General features: G+C 45.2%; 1 protein-coding gene and 1 non-coding gene across 6 annotated transcripts in view; one reads left to right on the top strand and one right to left on the bottom strand.

The window, feature by feature from the left end:
* Positions 1 to 21,356, top strand: part of LOC124802503 (focal adhesion kinase 1) — a 762,075-nt gene that overhangs the window by 490,280 nt on the left and 250,439 nt on the right. The window lies entirely within an intron of this gene.
* On the bottom strand, positions 12,650 to 12,720 carry Trnat-agu. Its single transcript has one exon. It is a non-coding gene; the product is annotated as a tRNA-Thr (tRNA).

The raw sequence follows: 21,356 nt of genomic DNA, 5'->3' as shown, positions 1-21,356 counted from the left end.
ATCTTGGCTCCTTTGGGAAGAAGCACTTGTTTTTGTTTTTTCGCTTTGTAGTCTAAAACAAAATTGGCGAGAGGTGGAAATGGACCCATCAGGGGTCTCGGGTACTGTGACTGTTGAAGACCAGAGGTCGTACATCAAGATCGAAACATGAAGCGGCAAAAGCCAGACAGAAAACCACAGAGCGTTAAGTAAAGTTTGTGGTGAGTTCACAGTGGACCGTAGCACAGTTTCACGTTGTGCTAATCTTTTTCGTGGTGGTTGTATGAACGTAGGCGAGAATGCAAGATCCGAAAGGCAAAAAACGTAAACAGATGAACGAAGTGTTAAGGTTGTGGCAGATCCTCAAGAAGAAGATCGCAGTGCGACTTTTGAGGAAGTCTCTGAAACCACGCGAATTTCCTCTACATTACTATTGCGTTTTCTGACGAATGATTTGAAGAAGAGAAAAATTCGAGATAAGTCACACACTGTGTGACTGATGAAGCAGAAACGCCTGGGCACTGCAACCTTGCTAAAACAACGATTCGACCATGAAGGTCAAAGATTATAGTGTCGAATTGTCGCTGTTGATGAAACGTGGATTAGACACTTCGAAGCGAAGTTGAAATAGTTCAAATGGCTCTGACACTACGGGACTTAACATCTGAGGTCATCATTCCCCTAGACTTAAAACGACGTAAACCTAACTAAACTAAGGACATCACACACATCCATGCCCGAGGCAGGATTCGAACCTGCGACCGTAGCAGCCGCGTGGTTCCGGACTGAAGCGCCTAGAGCTGCTCGGCCATAGCGGCCGGCCAATGAGTGGAGAGATTCAGATTCTCCACGTCCACGTCAATGCTCAAACAAATGACTTTTGCTTATGATCACCAAGTAATCATCATGACAGATAAAGTCCCATGTGGAACAAGTGTCACAACTTTATACCATCGTAACGTAGTGCAAAAATTGCGCAGAAAAAGCCACAAAATCCGACCTTGCCGGCCGGAGTGGCCGTGCGGTTCTGGGCGCTACAGTCTGGAGCCGAGCGACCGCTACGGTCGCAGGTTCGAATCCTGCCTCGGGCATGGATGTGTGTGATGTCCTTAGGTTAGTTAGGTTTAATTTGTTCTAAGTTCTAGGCGACTGATGATCTTAGAAGTTAAGTCGCATAGTACTCAGGGCCATTTGAGAGCCAATCCGACCTCAGTTTCTCGAGGCTGGGGCTTTCATTCTGTACAACAATGCTCGCCCGCATATCGGCAGTGTTGTAGCCCAGAAACTGCCACAGTACGTATGGGAAGTGTTAGCGCATCCTCCCTACAGTCCGCACATGATTCCACCAGACTTTGTCATGTACCCGGAGTTTGAAAAAACCTATGCATCGACGTCGTTGTCTTTCTCTGAAAGAGGTTTCTACCTCTGTTACCCGAGGCATTTGACAGAAGAAGAGGTGTCTTGGATTGAATAATAAAGCTTCTGAGACGATGGGATTCAGTCATAGAAAAGCAAGGAGAATGTATTGAAGGACTATAAAGAGATATTGAAAAAATCGTGTAAGTAAAAAAAATAGTTTGCATTATTTATGAAATGTCCCTCGTATCATGGGCGATTGTGTGCAGTGTGCGTCGCACTCCATCGCCGGAGCTGCACGAGAGAGTTTTGCTGTGTCTCTGCTGAGGTGGCAGTCGAGTGTGCGGGGAGGGAGAAGCGCGAGGTGGCAGCGGACACGGCGGCTGGCTGGCCGTGGGGCGCCAACACGTACAGTGGACGGTGGGGGCGGGACACGGCCGGCAGAGCAGGCCGCCGCATTCAGGTCCCCGTCTCTCTGTGTGACTGCCGCATTGTCCGCGCGCCGCCTGGCTATCTGCTGCGCGGTGTGGATATCTGTGGCCTGGCCCGCTCCGGTCCACAATACCTCCCTGCGCTGCCCTCCATTGAGCCACGGCCGCTGTCGTCCGTATCGGAGCGCCTCACACAGCGCGCCTGTGTGCCGGCGGGCTGCAGTCCGCTGCCCGCCAGTCTAGCCAGCTGTACCCGCGTCCGTGGAATCCGTATCAACACACCCTTCCCCACAACTCTGCATACTGTTATTTTCAAATTTCTCCGTATGCCCCATCAGGGACACGATTAGTGCCTGACTACCGTATAATGCATATGCAAATGATATTCACTAGCTTGAAAAATTAGAAAGATATGGAACGGAGATTGGGTTGACAATCTGTCAAAGACCAAGTATATGTTAACATCTAGCAAGAGGTGTAGTGAAGGAGAAAAAAGCATGGCTTTGAATGGGAAAGAATATGAACGCCGTGAGAGCTTTAAATATCTTGAGTTACTAGTAACTGAGAATAATGATATGAGAGAAGAAATACATGCAAGGATTACAGCTGGTAACAGAAGCTACTTCGCACTGATTAAAGTATTTATAGCAAGAAGCCTTAGTAGGAATCTGTAGCTGATAGTGTGGCGCACAGTAGTGGTGGTGTATGGTTCGCCGGCCAAAGTGGCCGAGCGGTTCTAGGCGCCACAGTCTGGAACCGAGCGACCGCTACGGTCGCAGGTTCGAATCCTGCCTCGGGCATGGATGTGTGTGATGTCCTTAGGTTAGTTAGGATTAAGTAGTTCTAGGGGACTGATGACCTCAACAGTTAAGTCCCATAGTCCTCATAGCCATTTGAACCATTTTTTGACGTATGGTTCGGAGGAAGGAAGATTCTTAGAAAAATCTTGGGGCCAGTGAATGATAGGGGTTTTGGTGAATCGGAAATAACATGGACATCAGAGGGTTGTACAACAAACCAGATATTGTGGCAGAAATAATGAGTGACACACTACTGTGGTTGGAACATGTACAAAGAATGGTTGAGAGCAGCACAATCAAAGTTTTCAAGCGAAAACCAGGTGGACTCCGTATAAGGGGCAGATCAAGGACCAGATGGCTAGACAACGTGGAGGAGGACTTGAGAAGAATGGGAGTTGGAAGATGGAGGTTGAGGTTGTTTTGGGGAAGGAGACCAGACAGCGAGGTCATCGGTCTCATCGGATTAGGGAAGGACGGGGAAGGAAGTCGGCTGTGCCCTTTGAAAGGAACCATTCCGGCATTTGCCTGGAGCGATTTAGGGAAATCACGGAAAGCCTAAATCAGGATGGCCGGACGCGGGATTGAACCGTCGTCCTCCCGAATGCGAGTCCAGTGTCTAACCACTGCGCCACCTCGCTCGGTTGGGAGACGGAGAGCCAAGGTATCCAGCAGAGAAGAGTGGGCGGGGATTATCCAGGAGGAGGCCAAGGCCCTACACGGACTTTAACGCCTAGGAGTAAAGTAAATAAATCGTATATTTCGGAGGGTAAGGCCACCTTCCGATAAGACGAGGTATACATTTTCGTCAAAGATATATAGTTTTGCCTATGCCCTTCCTGTAAGACGACCCCCCCCCCCCCCCCCCCCCAACTAACAAAGGCCTATAAATTTAGATGTCTCGAACATGCTCTTTGGCATACGGCATTCTTTCTTTGATTTATTTTCCATATGAAGGACTTCCATCTTGCAATACGTTCGTGAAATCACCTCTTCTGAGCACTCTCCGTATCTTTCCGAGATGCCCTTTTCGATGTCTTTTGCAATCTCAGTAGTGAGTTTTGGAACACTTAACTTGGTGTCCTTTTTCGATTTTCTGATGATATAACGCTCTTCTGACAGAGAACGTTCTTGGGCGGTGTACTGCCAAATCATACCTTCCTCATGGAATCATATGATTATATCGGAAACTGTACTTTCGTTCACTTGTAACATTTCACCAATTTTACGACAGGTTTTGTCTTTAGCAAGTTGAAAAATTACCAGCTACCGCTGTTCGAATGTGCTATCTCTTCCTCTGCGACCTATCGTTACTTCAGCAGTACACAGCACACTACCTTGCTGAATGCTTTACGTGCAAACTATCCGTGCTGCCCTTGGCACTTCTACACACAATTTCTGCAGGACAACTGTGTGCGGATAACTTTGTTGTCGCACGTTAACGGCGTTCGAAGGTTCCAGGGTCAATGGTTCTCCCCTGATTGGTTGGTTGATTTTGGGGGGGGGGGGGGGGGGGCAAACAGCGAGGTCATCGGTCCCATCAAATTAGGGGAAGATGAAGAAGGAAGGCGGCAGTGCCCTTTCAAAGGAACCATCCCGGCATTTGCCTGAAGCGATTTAGGAAAATCACGGAAAACCTACATCAGGATGGCCGGACGCGGGCTTGAACCGTCGTCCTCCCGAATGCGAGTCCAGTGTGCTAAACACTTCGCCACCTCGTTCGGTCTCCCCTGTTTCCTAAACGTAAATATTTTACGGTGGTTTTTACTGTCAAACAGTGATAGTAACAACTATTTTGCGTGTGCACTGTTTTCTTTGTACCATAGGGCCAGTGTGTTGGAAACGCTAGTTACTAATGAGTGTCAGTATAATTATGTGAGTCACTTTATCTTAGCGATCGCGACGCTAGACAGCATACGCACTCTCCAGTGTTTGATTAACTGTTAATTGCACGGTGTTATGTTGGTTGCGTGTCCTATCACAACAGAAAATGTGTGTGGCTAAAATATTTCTTGCGCGTTTACTTACTGTAGAGAATTTGGACAATGAGCTACTCGCTAGTGTTCCACTAAACTTTGACTTAAGTCACCGACTGCCAGCAGTCACCCATTAAACTGCCGATTCAACAGTAATGTCCTTTATTATTTTTTTATGAAATTCCTTACTCAGTCCCACTTTCGGGCCTCAGCATGCAGTGACTATCTTATCCACACATTTTTTTTTGCGAGGGTAGCATGTCATATGTGTTCAAAGTTCGGCTGAAATAGCTTCAGGCGTTGCAGAGCTATGCCGAAACAGACACACATCCACATCCACAAGGTGTTTAAGTGATTATGATCCAAAATTTCAGAGATGAACCAGAAGGCCGAAGGTGTCAGTTCGAGATGAGGAACCCACGTCGTTCAAATGGCTCTGAGCACTATGGGACTTAACCGCTGAGGTCATCAGTCCCCTAGAACTTAGAACTACTTAAACCTAACTAACCTAAGGACATCACACACATCCATGCCCGAGGCAGGATTCGAACCTGCGACCGTAGCGCTCGCGCGGTTCCAGACTGCAGCGCCTAAAACCGCTCGGCCACTCCGGCCGGCGTCCTAAATGGTTGGCGACAAATGGTGCTAGACAGAAGAATCAATGTTCCACTGCCTAGTCAATGCTTCTAGCTTTACGTCTCTAACCATGGAGGAGCGGACTGTCTTTTCTCTGATGAATCACTTAGATAAAATATCGACGAAAATCACATTGAACGACGATTTTCAGATTGGCTTTCCTTGGTGGGGTTCACAAGTTATGGCGGACGTTTTGAAGGATAATATGTTTGCCGGCGAGTAACTATAATCACAATGATTGCAGTTTCGACGTACGTTCGTGTAGTGAAAGATTTTTGAATTTTTTTACTCCGTTATAGAAGCAAGGCGTGCTTTCCACACACACATTCCACGATGTAAACGGAACAAAATTTTCGTGACTACGGTGGCATGGCCATTGAAAGGCATAGTGCACTTAAAAATAAAAATGCAAAGAAGCAGGGAAGCCGTAGTTTTTTGTGTATTATGAACTATTCCACCAAAATGCACGGCTAAAGCGTCCGGACGATTGCAACGTTGTATGTCGATTTGGAAATGGATTTGTAGGCTAGGGGGATGTGCCCTGAATGAAACGTGGCTGATGTCAGACTGGAAGAGAGGTCTCCCAGAAGCAGACTGCGGGTCGGCAGGTATATTATAGCGGACCCTCTGTGAGTCACGCACGTGCGTGCGTCACGCCGCACGCAGGTAGGGCGAGGGCACGCACTGTCCGCTAGCGGCATCTCCCTGTCGTGGCCCCAATATTCGGCCCATTCGCCGCCCCCCCCCCCCCCCCCCCGGACGCGGCGATGCGCGGAAAGAACTGAGTCTCAAGTGGTCAATTACATTCATTCTTTAATATAAGGCGGAATTGTATCTTGGATTAAACCCGGAAACCAAGCTAAAGTTGTCAAGAGTCCAAATAAGTGTAAGGCGAGTTGATTGTGGTGTGAAGTCCCGCAGAAGGCTCTTCACAAGATTGCATGGGCAGGTTTTCAGTATCTTCAATGAAATAACAGTTCAGTTAACAGAGTCAGTGGTTAGAATAAGAGAAATTTACATAAAACAGTAAAAGGCTTTTTGTTCTTTGTCTAGAGGAGTGTCTTTGCTGTGGAGCAGAGCCTTTTACAGTATTGACGAGTTATTGAAAATGTAAACTGCGAATTACTGGAACCTGACAATTTTATTCTTCGTCAACTACACCCACTCCATCGAAATTTTTTTTATGACAATTGATGTACACGTTATTAATAAAAGCACACAATGCGAATTTTATTATATTCTGCGTCAACAGATTCTAAGTGCACTGCTGTGATCAGTGTAATTAAACTTTGCTAGTGGATGCCGTCATTTCGAAATTTCTTGGCTACAGTAGCCAAAGAATTATTACCTTCACTTTAGTATTTGTACAGTCTATGTCAATGACAGTTATTCAGTCAGTTTGAAAAGGAAAAATATTCAATTTATTCCTTCTTCAAGGACCATTCGACGGACATGCAGTCTGAGTGTTGCTCCTTTTTCGTGTCTCACATCCACGATTACCCCTCTGTTGGATCTTTGGAACGAACACTGACTAATCCAAATAAGTCGTTGACAACTACGAGAGCAGATAACAAGTAAGCACGACTTCTGAGGTTTTTCCTGTTGCAATAACCGTACGTTACGGCAGGTGAAAGAGAGGGAGATAATTTGATGAGAGAGATTTACGTGTTTGAATGATAAATACCTTCCCACGAAATTTCCTCCCTTCGTACTTCCACAGATGATGTGTCACTGAGCTCATTAGTACTAAGACTGCAGTACACGCGAGGTGCCTAGGTGCTTGCAACCCCCGAAAATAGAATGCGTAAGTTCTGAATAGTGTTCACCAACGTACAGTCTTGTATGGTTGTCCTTTCCACAGAAAACAGGTCGCGAACCCGGTATCGTGAGGCTGTAATGAACATTGGTATTGTAAAAATAATTAAATTTTGAATTTGTCTGTTTAAACGGGATGTCACTCGCCTTTTTATTAGCAGAATACGAGAAACTGCACAATTATAGTTGACTTTACAACTCACAAATAATTTCCAGTCTTCACACTTCACAGAGAATAAAATTATGAACTGTGCGTTTGCGTAATTACTATCGAAATAGTTCTCAGTTACATACCAAAAGAACTAGAAGTAGCTAATTAAGTCTTAACTGACAGCGACCGCGGCAGACAACATGCCTGTCCTCCGAGACTGCCGAACCATCTCTGATCTAACACCATCCCCCCCCCCCCCCCCCCCATCCAAGTTAGGCGCGACCCGAAGAGCGCCGAAGTGCATCGTGTGCCTTTTCGTTTAGTAGTTGATTATTATTCTGCTGGTAACTGACACTTTTGAAATAATGGAATGATAACTTCCTATTGAGAGAAGCTTTAATTGAAATGTAAGTAAATTCAGTGTTTAGTTTTTCTAACAGAAGTTTATTATTTTAGCGCGCTGCTTCCGAACACAACAGCCAATCGCGGAGAAGGAGCACAATTTAGCTGGTCTTTCTCACGATACACGTACTGAATAAACCATCTTCACTTGTACTTCATACCACTGCGGGCCTTCTCAACTGCTCTAAGAAGAGATTTTTGTAGCTGAATATGATGGCTGTGAAGCCATAAATATTACAACTTGTGAATTCCATCGAAAAACCTGTTCGTTTTCCATTATTACGTTGTATGTATAATAATAATAATAATAATAATAATAATGTCGTGTGACGAGGGCCTCCCGTCGGGTAGACCGCTCGCCTGGTGCAAGTCTTTTCGATTTGACGCCACTTCGGCGACTTGCGCGTCGATGGGGATGAAATGATGATGATTAGGACAACATAACACCCAGTCCCTGAGCGGAGAAAATCTCCGACCCAGCCGGGAATGGAACCCGGGCCCTTAGGATTGACAGTCTGTCGTGCTGACCACTCAGCTACCGGGGGCGGACGTTGTATGTATTCACAAACCAATACTAGAACATTGTTGCGAAGTGACGAGATTGTTAGCTAATCTTCCACTTGAGGAAATGAAGTAACTGAAAATGTTAGATATTGTGTGCTTGCACCTCCACAAATACTCGTTTGAATCAGACCCGGCAAATTTATTGAGGTGTCTGCTCATCTACTCGGAGAGGTTTTGGGTACGACAGCCTTATAAATCCAAGTGTGCTGGGGGCAATCGCCAGACGTATTAGTGGAAGAATCACGAGGAAGCGTAGCCAGAATTGGTCGTCAGTCTCATCAGGTTGCATAAACAGTAGAAGGGGAAGATTCAGAGGAGAGCGTCGTGATTGGTCACGAATCAGCGCTTCACAGTAAAGCTTTCTGGGTTGCGGTAGCGTCATGATGAGCCAGAAAACGTACAGATTGGGTCAAATGAAAGTGACCCGGAGAACAGAGTTTTACGATACAAAGAAACAGCAGAGGAAGAGAAATACAGCACTGACCTGACTATAGCAGATGTCGAAAGTGACCACTATCTGAAATGTTCTGCTGCAGTTCTTGAAGACTATGAGGGTTCTTGCGATACACCTTAGACCTGAGGACTCCCCAAACAAGGTATTCGCTGACTGACAGGTCAGGTGACCTGGATGGCCAGCTAGGGCCGCAATCAGACCTCTACTAACAACTTTGTCAGGTGTGAAGATTGTGTAATTTTGCTCCAAGGTTTGGTCAGCTGTATGGACAGTTGCTCCATCCTGTTGGAAGTAACTGTAGGTCTTTTCCTCCCCTGTTAATACTGTCACAAATGGTTTCAAAAGGTTGACAGTGTAACACGCCGAAGTCAGCGTTTGATGAAAGAAGATAAGACTAATAATGCGGCGTGCAGACACTGGTCGTCAAACCGTCATGCAATAGGGTTTCACGGAAGTTATGCGGATTCTCCTCTGCCCAAAACCTGTGATTCTGTGACTTGACATTAGCATTCTGTTGAAACCAAGGTTTACCAGACATAAAGAACAGATCCATGTCCAAGCCATTCATTGTCATCTCAGTGAACAGTCACTCACAAAACTGGAGGCGCTGACGTGCACCTGTTGGTTTTAATGCATGAACAACAGACCCTCGGTAGGGATGCGTTTGCACGTCCAGGTGGAATATTCGTCCGATGATATGCCGGTCTCTTGCAACGGGTGTTGGGTTGATTTGGTAGGCCTATGAAGCATTTTCTGGGAATGGTAGCCACCTTTTATGGTGTGCGGGCACATTTCGGTATGTTTTTTGACTTGTTCGAAACAGATCCTGTCTGACGCCATTTTGGACTAAGCGTCGCATGGCACTCTGTGCAGGCAGCAAACAACTGACCACACTGTTTCCACCACATTGGTGCCACGTGATTTCGCACAACGAACATCCTCTGCTCCACTGTAAGTACCATCGTCGCCTTTACACTGCTCCACTCACACATGTGTGGTGCAGGTAGCCGCTAATCGGGCGGGACAGGTGAAGGTGACGCGACCTTACGTCACATGTGCTGCTGTAGGCAGGCAGGTGTCGTGAGCTTTGCGACTCGTGACGTCAGCGCGGTGTTTCCCAACCACTCAGTGACCTGTGCAGTGTTTGCGAGTATCAGTGCTGCGCCTTATTCAGCAATGAGAGTGGAATAATGTCACACAAGAAACACACTAGGAGTATAGAGGAAAGTTATCCAGAGCAGCCGTGCCCAGTAGATAGCGGCGCCCTTAACTCGCCTTACCTGTAGCTGCGCTGGACGCATTTTCCCACTCTTGCTCGCCGTGACACACACTTTCCCCACAAGCTAAGCTCCAGAGCACTTTAGCTAGAGGCGAGTCGTCTCCAGCTTCCAGCACCAAAGCAGGTAACTTGCTTTCTGCTTCAGATTCCGACATAGTTTCGCACAGCAGTCTCGCCTCAACTGATCACCAACTGGCCAGATACTTTCCCTGAAGGCTATCCTCTAGCCTTACTAAGAGATTGTTCGATACTGTTGGACGTTAATAGAGTTGATGCGCCATGTTCTCAAAACCTTCCAGAAGTTCTTGTTCTCCAGCTGCTTCGTGGAGGTATTTGTTGGGGAAATTTGACGGTGTATGCTAAATCCGCCTTACGGCTTCGTTGTGCAAAGTTTGGGGGCGTTTAGAGATGTGTCCCGGCGGCGTTTCCCCACACTGGACTTCTGAAGTCCGTCGTAGGTCGGATGAGTACGAACCCATATCTGATTGAGAGCTCAGAGTGCTCGTCATACTAATACAGGGTACAATGCCCCAAGAAGGGGCTGAATTTTTGCTGGTCTTCCGCTGTTTGTTGCTGTCATGTTAGCTTCCGATGCATAGTGTTTTCCAGGTATATTGCTGATGTCGTCCATTCAAGGTTGAAAGAGCTGAATTGGCAGGGCATCGGGTTGTCTCCTGTTCGTAATGGCCGCTGCCCCGCTGTTGGCTGCTTTGGAAGCTACCCGCCAGTGTGTAGCCAGGATTGCACAGCATTTCAGGCTTTCTGAAGTCTGCTTGCGTAGACCGCCGTGCCATCTGCGCGTACCACTCGTCCAACTGCGTGTAGCTTAGGAAGGCCCCCTGAGTATAAATGAAGCACAGGGTCGGCCCGAGCTTGGAACCTTGCGGCACATCGGCTGTTCTCTCTGGTCAGGGAAGGTACGGTCCTGCAGATAAGATGGGGTGAGCCTTATGCACGCTCTCTAGAATCATAAAATGCGTAGCTTGTGCAGCAGTCCTTGGTCCCACGCACCATCGAAAGCCGTAGAGACCTCATAAAATACGTCTCGACAGAACTCTGGGTTGTGGTAACCAGTTGTGATCTCTGGATGAGTTATTGGGCCGTCGAGTGCGCTTCACCAGAGCCGAATGTTACGGCGATATACTCGCTTCTTCTTTTTCTTGGGTGCATTCTTAGCCCCCAAAGCAGAAATCTCTGAGAGACCCTGCTTAATTGTGTGCAGAAGCTGATTGGACTGTAGTTTTGTGGATCCTTTCTAGCCTTGCGTACTGTTAAGACGGTCACATATTTCCAGGAGTGAGGATATTTCCTGTGGCTGATGATTCCATTCAAGATCTCGGTAAGGCGATTGTGCGCTTTTGCTGACAGTTCCTTGAGCACCTTTGCTGTAATGTCGCTTTGTCCTGGAGCCTCGTTGTTTGGGGAACAGCTATACGCGAACCCACTTGGGGCTCCTCTTCATCCCCTGCGACGGCAAGGTGCGCGTCACTGCGTCACTGCTCTCCTCGATCAGTTGTGTCCTGAGGGCCCTACGGTTATTTTGCTGGCTTGAAGCTCGCTTCCAAGATGCCTGCTAGAGTGTTGGCTATTGGTTTCTAGGCAGGGCCAGGGCGTAGCGGAGGAAGTCTTTTGAATATGCTCACCACACCGCATGTTGATACTGTTGGCTGTGATGTGGATAACTTGTCTCGCCAGCGTTGGTTTCGGTTTGCGAGTGATGCAGCTTCGATGTGCCCACGGAGCGTGTTGACCTGCCCCTTCAGCACGGGATCGCGAGTCAGTCTCCAGCGTCCGCAGCGTCGGCAAAGTCCTTGGGTTACGTCCCGTATTTCTGTAAGTAACAGTGCAGGGGCTGACCGTTCAAGTTGGCATGGCGGTGGCGTGGATGAAGTTAAGCCACTAGTGACAGCATCACTGAGTGACTCAGTGGCTTCATCCACGTTGACACCTTCTCCAGTGTTGATATATTGAAGGGAGATGATCTTCTTAGTGGTTAGTCGCAGGGTACCTCTTGTGGATTCAACGGCAAGTCTGAAGCAAACAGAATTGCTATCTGACGGCAGCGCGTAAGCGACCTGCAGTTTGACGAGCTCATCTACACCCCTGATAATCGCGGTATCTCAGACATACAGTTTGCTGCTGAACTGGTAACAAGTTGACCCCAGTGTGCCAGATACTAGCGTTGTGTGTTTGTTCTGCATCGTGCGGGAGACGTCTTCCACTGTCGGCGGTGGCGGCTGTAGAATTCGAAACTGGTTGCTTGGCATTTAGATTTGCCCCCCCCCCCCCCCCCCGCATCCTCCCCCATCCTCCCCCGAACGAAGAGTTACCGCTCGTTGCTTTAATAAGTTGCGGACGTCATCGTCTACAACGATTTTCGCTTGTAAATTTCGATCCTTACCTCAAATTGATGCATTTATCCATCATCCTTGAAAGTTTGTAACATCACGGACCGGAATCACCCTGTATATACATACATTTACAGGCGCCGGCACGTGTAACTTCGACGCTCTGTAGCATCGTTGGATGACGTTTCCGGACATGGACTCCTACTCAAAATATTATGTACTCTCCTCTATCTACAAGTCATAGAAGTCGTAACGGGAATTTTCTGAACACCCTATATTGGTCTACGTGAAAAGCCATTTTTAAGTTTTCAGACTAGGCTCTACAGTTGGGTCTATGTGTTATTTGTGAGACACGTGATACAAAATATATATCAAGTGAAACTATATGTTTTCATACACCTTTTCTAGTCTCAAACATCTGTGATGTACATATGCAGACTGAAGCAACGAATGAAAATGTTTACCAAGGCCAGGATTCGAACCCAGGTCCCTGCTTACTAGGCAGATGCGCTAACCACTATGCCACCCTGGCACATTGACAACTGCACGGATCACTCTTACAGCCCTCCCTGCTCAACTCAAATTCCCATTAATGCCTCAGTCCATTTGCTATTCCCCTAAACTCTAACAGCATTGCAGAGGCTCTCCCGATGTATTTTCATTAGTTTCTGAGTATAATGTCCAGTTTGGTGTTTAATTCAAGGTGTCTTCCATATTCCAATGAAGCTCCCGCCATTCTCCCGCCCGTCATTTGTTTCGAATAATCAATCTCTGCTCTATTGTATAGGTGTTACCTCTAGTTTGGTTGAAACAACTGGGTCGTTTCATAGATGAACCTTTTTTTTAAAAAAAAAAAAAAAAAAGAAAAAGAAAAAGCGTTTGGTACAGCGTGAGATGAAGAGTAATTGCGGATTTTCGTGTTTGTGATGAAAGTTACGTAACGGCTCATACTGCGCTGTGCTCTTATATATGTCATTGTGGCGGATCCGGTTTATAGTATTTCGTTACTTTAATTACTTACAAATGATATTTCAGGTAGATCAAAAAATGTAAAACCAGTTACCTATTGTCAGCGTAACAATTCGTTTGATCTCAAAAAGGATTATCCCGGCTAATATTTGTCACTCTGCTAAAGAAATCTCCACTTGACGTTATGTAGAAATGTTGTCTGTAAGACCGTGTGAGTGGCACAAAATTGCATATCTTTTATCAGATTTTACACAACTGTTACTTAAGACGGAAGCACTTTTCTCTAGCAAAAGGAACATTTGGTCACCAACTACTACACGTACACAACACTGACGTATGTCTCCTATTAAAATATTTTATGTAAATCGTCCGAAATAATTAGGCTTCGTACATCTGTAGATAAGAAATAGATATTACGTAACGTGCTGTGAGCTCTGTTTTTAAAGATTCAATCGGAGTTGAATTCTGTCATTTAAAGTAGATTCAGGACCACCGGTGCACATTTATTTCCATTCGTTTATATCTAACAATATTTATGTTTGTTAAAATTCGCGATTCAAAACTGCCGCGGAGATACTTTTGCTAAGATGGCGGCAGACAGGCGATAGTCAATTTGTGTATTGTTATTCTCGATTCCTTTTATATCAAGTTGATATATTCAGATAAAAGTCTTTAAGCCTTTTTTTCTCTATTCTTTAGCATTTAAAATTATTCTCAATGAAAAATGTTTCATATGTTTTATACCAGCTACTAGTAAACTCCGCTGTAAGTTACTAGCGCTGATGGCTGCGCTCCTAATTTCGGAGCTGAAAATTAACACTTAAAAACATTAACTATATTGGATTACAATCGAAATAAATACAAATCCACGTTTAGACAATAGCGACTCTATTTTTCAAATAATAATTAACTATATAGTTACAGGTTTTCTCTTTACAGACCTCACACGTCCCACGTCCGAACAGTTAATCGGTTAGCACAGGAAGAACAACTGAACCACAATTATCACAGATAACAAAAAAAGATTACAATTGTCGTTGTCTATGAATGTAGTTCTCTGATAATAGTTTTAATTCACACAGAAATTAAATTATTATAGAAATAGTGAAATGATTATCGTCATTTTTACACGATACAGTTTTTTTTATACGTAGTACCGATAATATTTGTTGAAGTTTGTATACTTAGTTCATTTTAACATCTTGTGGCTAGAACATAGTGTCGTGGATATTGCATAATTCTCCGGATTTGTTATAGACTAACATTTCGCTACACATGTTGTGTGATCGCCCCATGCGTCTACACAGTAGTGGCGTTGTTGATGCTGCGAGAGTTCGTTAAGTAGTGAAGAGCTGCTGAAACCTTGTCAGGAAAAGCACTGCGATCTCAGAGGGCTACACCCAACCAGGCGTGCGCCGTAAACTTCAGGTCGGGCGAGCTTGCTGCTAAGTAGCTGCCTGAATTGTTTGCTGCTGATGATGATCTCACGAGAGACGAAATCTGTCGTCGCTCTGTAGGATGAAAGCTAGCGGGTCTGCTTCTTCAAGCGCCTAGCAGCAAATTTGCTGTCGTCGACTGAACCTACTGGGTACCGAAACCGTGGTTGTCTTATTCTGTGGGCCAACGACCGGAGAACGTCCTATCGCATTCTTGTGGTTCTCCCGCGCTGAGTGAACAAACCGTGAAGAATCACAATAGTGGTAACCCAGTTCTGTATGGTTCCTACCTGCACAGCTGGGTTTCGTGTGCTCATTCTTCCCGAATCATTCCGCATGCATATCCTTCGATTTTTAAAACTATGACGTCGCAGTGTTATCAACATAAACCTGACGGTAGATTGCCGCCTAAGCTACAGCGTGACATTTTCTTTACAAGACATAATGAGGCTAGTTATAAATTACACTAGAAAGAAGTGCCATTCCAGTAGGAAAGCAAACAGCGCAAAGCTGTAGACGAGGGCTGGACAAATGATAGAGTGCGGGCAGAGCCTTCTCGCGGCTATCGCTCACACATTTTTTGTCAGTTGCGGGTTCCCACTTCAGCACCGCACCTTTCAAATCAACAGGTGCGCTGCAAAGCGCATCACCCACCTTGCGTCGTTAGCATTGTCTACGTTGTCTCGCCTGTAGTAACAAGGCGTAACTATAATAGTGAGAAGAAAATTCTCGACAGAGCTGCATGATTCACAGAACGAATATCTAACGAACCATTACTCTTCAAGCCAAACTGTGTAGAAATCTACCTGTTTATTGAAAATCAAAGCAGCAGTCACTATTTGGCGTGTGACATAAAACCCAAGATAATGTGAAACGACATTTCCAATTGCTTCATGGGAAATTACCGACAATTAATTACAATACAGAAGATAAGAAAGCCACACTTTTCGAGATAAGACAGGACATGGAGCTAAGTATTCATGTAGTTACTACACGTCTTACTTTAAAAAGTATATTACTATTATTGATAGCGCTTTAAGTGGTGTTTCCCTCGAGATCACGTATTCTTTGTAACATACATACACGAAGGAAATTGTGTGATGCATAATGGTGCAGCAACGAAACTGAGCTGCCACACACGGTAGCTCTGAAAATAGCTGAAGTAGACAATCCTTTCAGCGACGGAGAACTTGCAAGATAGTGCTTTGGCACTGCCGCAACGATTTCATGCCCGACGGAAACTTCTGATTTCGAAATACTTTCTCTGTCAATGAGAACGGCGTGCAGGTGTATTGAATAAATGGCGAACAGTTTGGACGTCCAGCTGAAAGACAGGAGTAAAGCTTTCCTTTTATATCTTCTAGTTTGGACAGAAGCATTAAAGTAATTGATGTTTTTCAGCTTGCCATGTCTCTTGAGTTGTTGGCGTTGAGTCCAACTTGATGGAGAACTCCTTGATTTCATCCCAGTGCGCGACACTACTATTGCCGACTACATTTTCTCTTGCGCTTACAGAACATAAGAGACATGTCGGGCCTTTATTGTGTAGAATATTCGTCGATCATGACATATGGAGCTTCTGCAATGATTGGTCACAACTCGGGCGTCACTGTTTGCCGAGATAAAACCTGAAGTAAGTTGGAAGCAAGCAGGAAATATCAACGAGATACTGCGTTGTACACCACATTAATTTGCTAGAAAGATATGTAGTCCTAAATCACAAGTAATGTACACAGATCGCACGGTTTGTGGCATCGGCAATTTGCGTTTGAGACGTGCTGGACGAAGAGAGGTGTTGTTTTCTAACACGTATACAACACGCTTAGAAACATCGTGCTATTCATGGGCATGAAGGAAATCCAGTAAGTGTTTGGCGACTCTTAGTAGTTATTACATTACGCATTCGTAACTGAACTAATCACGTACACATTACAGCAAATTTCTCTTGAAACCAAAATGATATGAAGTACTTCGGTAGTTGTTCAATTTTTGACCAGCAGATTTCATTTCAAGACAAACAACTTTCAGGAAATGTATGTATGCACAGGAGACGCTGAACGATGTGGGCTTTTTTTTATTTAAATTTGGAAATTTGCGGTAAGGTCTTATGGGACCAAACTGCTGATGTCATCGGTCCGTAAGCTTACACACTACTTAACCTAACTTAAACTAACTTACGCAAAGGGCAACACACGCACTCATTCCCGAGGGAGGACTCGAACCTCCGACGGGAGGAGCCGCGCGGACTGTGACAAAACGCCCCAGACCGCGCAGCTATCGCGCGGCGTGGATTTGTTACTGTGGTACAGGTTCTGAGAGAGAACTTGGATAGTGGAATCATTTTGAATTCGATTTTAATATTTTTGCACCTACTTTGGCATTGTACAACGAAATCGTGCGTCCTGAACTTCTGTTGGAAGTTAGTGGCTTTTAATGCAATCATGTGTGGTGGGGGGGGGGGGGGTTAGAGGAGAGCAGGAGGGAGAGGGGGGAGGAGTGGGGGAGCAGGCAGGCCTGCTCTGCGCCGCAGTTATGTCTGAGATTAAATGAAAAGCTTCAGTAGATGCTTAGTAAGTAGTGAGAGTTCTTCATTACCTTACGGGTGTATTTAAATTAAAACTGTGTTGGAACGTTTCGAAACTGAGTGAAGTGAAACTGTGGGCCAAAATAGATGCGTGTTTCCCATCGGCGACGAGGACAGGTGCAGTCGCTGGGAAGCTAAGCTGTTCCCATGACGCAGGCGGGCTGCGTGCACACCGTCCTGTCATCAGCGGCGGGTCTACTGTATACAGGCTGGTCAGAAACAGTCTGAAAATCTTGTAAGGCTGCTGCACGGTAGATTGTGCTGAAATGTAATTGTTAAGAAAAAATTCGATGCGTTGCACCGTTTTCGGGTTTAGCATAAAAGATAGCCAAGCAGGCCATTGCGCGTGCAAATTCAAGCGGTCCGCCAGATATAATTAGTGTCACTTGTTCTCATAGTGTACATGATAGCGCACGAGACTATACAGTGTTTGGCTCGGGTTCGATCCATACTACCGTCCCGTGCTCAGTTTTTGTATCGCTTTCTTTGTTCGGTTTCAGGAAGCTAAACGAAAGAAACGTTTGGCGACAGCGACACTGGCGGGCCGCTTGAATTTGGGCAGCAGTCTCCTACATCTACTCTGCAAATCACAATAAAGTGCCTGCCAGAGGGTTCATGTAACCACCTTCACAGCAGTTCCGTTATTCCACTCTCGAACAGCGCGCGGAAAAAACGAACGCCTATATCTCTGCTGCGACCTCTAATTTCTTTTGTTTTATTATGATGATCGTAGTCGGGCGCTTCATCAAAATATTTTCACATTCGGAGGAGAAAGTTGGTGATTGAAATTTCGTGAGAAGATTCCGCCGCAACGAGTAACGCCTTTGTTTTAATGATGTCTGCTCCAAATCCTGTACCATGTCCGTAACAATCTCTCTTCTATTTCTCGATAATACAAAACGCGCTGCCTTTCTTTGAACTTTCTCTATGTACTGCGTTAACCCTATCTGGTGAGGATCCCACACTGAGCAACAGTACTCCAAAAGAAGACGGACAAGCGTAGTGTAGGCAGTCTCTTTAGTAGTCTGTTGCATCTTCTAAGAGTGCTGCCAATAAAACATAGTCTTTACTTCGCCTTCCCCACAACATTTCCTATGTCTTCTTTCCAATTAACGTTGTTCATAATTGTAATTCCTAGATATTTAGCTGAATTTATGGCCATTAGAGTTTACTGATGTATCGTGTAACGGAAGTTTAACGGATTCTCTTTAGAACTCATGTGTATGACGTCACACGTGTCATTATTTAGAGTCGTCTGTCACTTTCCGCACCATACACATATCTTTTCTAAATCTTTTTGTAATTTCTTTTGATCTTCTGATGAATTTACTAGACGATAAGCGACAGCATCATCTGCGAACAACGTAAGACGGCTGCTCAGATTGTCTCCTAAATCATTTGTATAGATACGGAACAGCAGAGGGCGCATAACACTACCTTTGGAAACGCCAGAAATCAGTTCCGTTTTACTCGATGACTTTTCGTCAGTTACTACGAACTGTGACCTGTCTAATAGGAAACTGAGACCATATTCCATACGCACTTAATTTGATTACAAGCGGCTTATGAGGCACGATGTCAAAAGCCTTCTGGAAATCTAGAAATGTTCAATTAGAAATCCTTTCTCAATAGCACTCAACACTCGTGTGGGTGAAGAGCTGGTTGTGTTTCACAAGAACGATGTTTTCTAAATCCATGTTGACTATGTGTCAATAGACCATTCTCTTTTGAGATAATTCGTAATACTGTAACACATACGCGCTTCAAATCCTGCAATGTTAGTTCACTCTCTTTTTTTTTTCTAAACTGTTATTTCTCAGCACAGGCTACCTTCCAACACCCTTTATAAAGTTTTCAGACTGTTTCTGACCACCCTGTAAGAACAGGTTGAGAGATGGTTTCATTCAGACATTCTCTGCGCCTTTGACTTAGTTTTCGGTATTAGAGACTCTTATACCTAACCCAACATACAGATTCAGTGCAATAGTCTTGTTACACGAACTTTAAGACAGTATTTCGAACAAGATGTACTGTTGCTAAGACGTTTGACTTGTTCTGTGGAATTTGTTCTTGTTGTCTGCCACTTAGCCGGCGAGAAAAAAAAGTGTTTTTTTTTTTTTTTGCAACATAGTTACGGAATCAGTGCCCACAAAGTATTCATGTCTGTCGATGTTCGTGCTCTATAACAGCAGCGTCACACACATCCCCATAACCATTCGTGATCGCGTACACATTGTCACTACAGGCGACAGTACTTTCCAGTCATTACCGATCCGGGCACACTTTTATGAAAGTAATTTCACGTCGAATGTTCACAGTACTCAGTTCGCCCGTTAGTAGAGCTTTTAGTTCCATAAGAAGCGTGGCGACCTTCTGTCACTGTCTCGCTACAGTCCCAGACTCCGCACTGGCCGATTGGCAATGAAGACCAGCTCAGGCGGCGATGCCTGTGGCTGACGCGCTGCGCTACTTGTTCAGAAAACTGGACGTGGCGGGGTGACAGTGCTCCGACAAGGCTTCTGGTTCTGCGAGGAGTAGAAAGTGACAAAACGAGAGACTGCTTCCAGAACGCACGGCCTGGTAATGATGTCGGTAGAAAAGGGCTAGATTGTGGGAAGCAAGTCTTGCAACCTTCCGGGGCCGTCGACAACTGGGTGCGGGCGAAGTTGGGCGCTCACACGGATCGAGGTTGGGCATTGGTGCCGGTAGTCCAACAGAGTCAGCTGTTAGCTGTGGAGAAGCGGTCGGCGGTAGTTGTTGTTAACCGAGACACGGCTGTTATTTGTGTCTGGCTTCCGCCTGGCCGGCTGGCGGGAGGTATTTTGGCCGCCGCTTCAGATTTAGCCGCGCGCTCAGCGGGAAGTCCGCAGAGGTGAGGTGCGCTGACCGCCGCCGCCACTACACCCAAACCAGACAACACTGGATCACCTCTACAAGGCGACCGCCGAGGAGGCACACGGCAAATGTGGTCCCCGACGTCATATCGTCACTCCCTTCCTCCCCCCACCTCCCCCCCTCGGCGACTTGTAGCTGGAATGCCGGTACCTTACGGTCCTGTCCTGGACCTCTGCACCATCCCTAAACATTCTGGGCTGCATTCCAAGCCTCTCCGCAATATCTCATCCGGTAAGGGCACCAGACAATCGTGACACTGACAAGTTTTTCTCTGCTAAACACGACACCACACTATAAAATCTGACCTTTCAGAAAGCGGCTTGACAAAAATCAAATACGAGAAAGTACTGGGTCAGGGTTTTAAATACACACCATTCACCATCCGACAAATTTTATCATTTAAAAAACACAATGCATAGCAAGAGAAACAACTTCTGAGATCAGCAACAAATACGTTAAGCAGCAAGTAAAAAAAAAAAAAAAATAAAAAAAAAAAAAATAAAAAAAAATTTACCAGTTAAATCACAAAGGGAACAAAAGTTTGTATACCAACAACAGCTATAAAATAAAACAGGGCTTTTTATCCCATTATAAATCTTTATAGACAAGCCTATAAAATTATAACGCTCTCGTGTCAATTTACATTGTTGTTATAGTTTAAACCAAGGCTGTATGTGTTTTAACAATTTGCACGCTTGGGAGAACAGTGACTGGCGCAAGTAAGTCACATATAATTTTCCATAACCTTTGACAAGAACGCCACTAACTTGCCCCACTGGGCTGACTCAGCATTTAGACAGCCATGGAATTAATGCGCAACTGCCTGAATTTTAGAATTAGAAGAAGAAGAAGAAGAAATGTCGGGACTAGACGTTGCCTCTGTATCTCCAGCGGGAAACAAATTCCGGCGCCTTAGCTAACCTTAGAATTCAATGAGTGAGGAAATAAATATAATTTTTGTCACTGCGACCAATTTTTTTTAAAAAAAAAAAAAAAGTTCAGTATCAAGAAACTTTAGCCCGCGCAATACCGGTCACACCTAACAGCGCACCGCCAGAATGTTCGGCAAAATGCTTCTTCTCGTATCTTTTTGCAATGCAAGTCTTATAGTTATCCAACCTGTCGTTAAAAAATCGAAGAATTTTAGTGAGATCAAGATAAAAAACATAGGCATCTTCATTTAATCTGTCCTTTTTCTCGTATAAAACACAAATTTTGTCGTAAATAATTTTTTGAACTAGCCACTGAATATTTTTTGGACCTTTCATACACTGTCTGATGTCA

The sequence above is a fragment of the Schistocerca piceifrons genome, chromosome 6, assembly GCF_021461385.2.
Source record: "Schistocerca piceifrons isolate TAMUIC-IGC-003096 chromosome 6, iqSchPice1.1, whole genome shotgun sequence".
In the NCBI taxonomy this organism is placed as follows: Eukaryota; Metazoa; Arthropoda; class Insecta; order Orthoptera; family Acrididae; genus Schistocerca; species Schistocerca piceifrons.
Note: the sequence above shows the minus strand (reverse complement) of the source record. Positions and strands in the feature narration are given on the sequence as shown.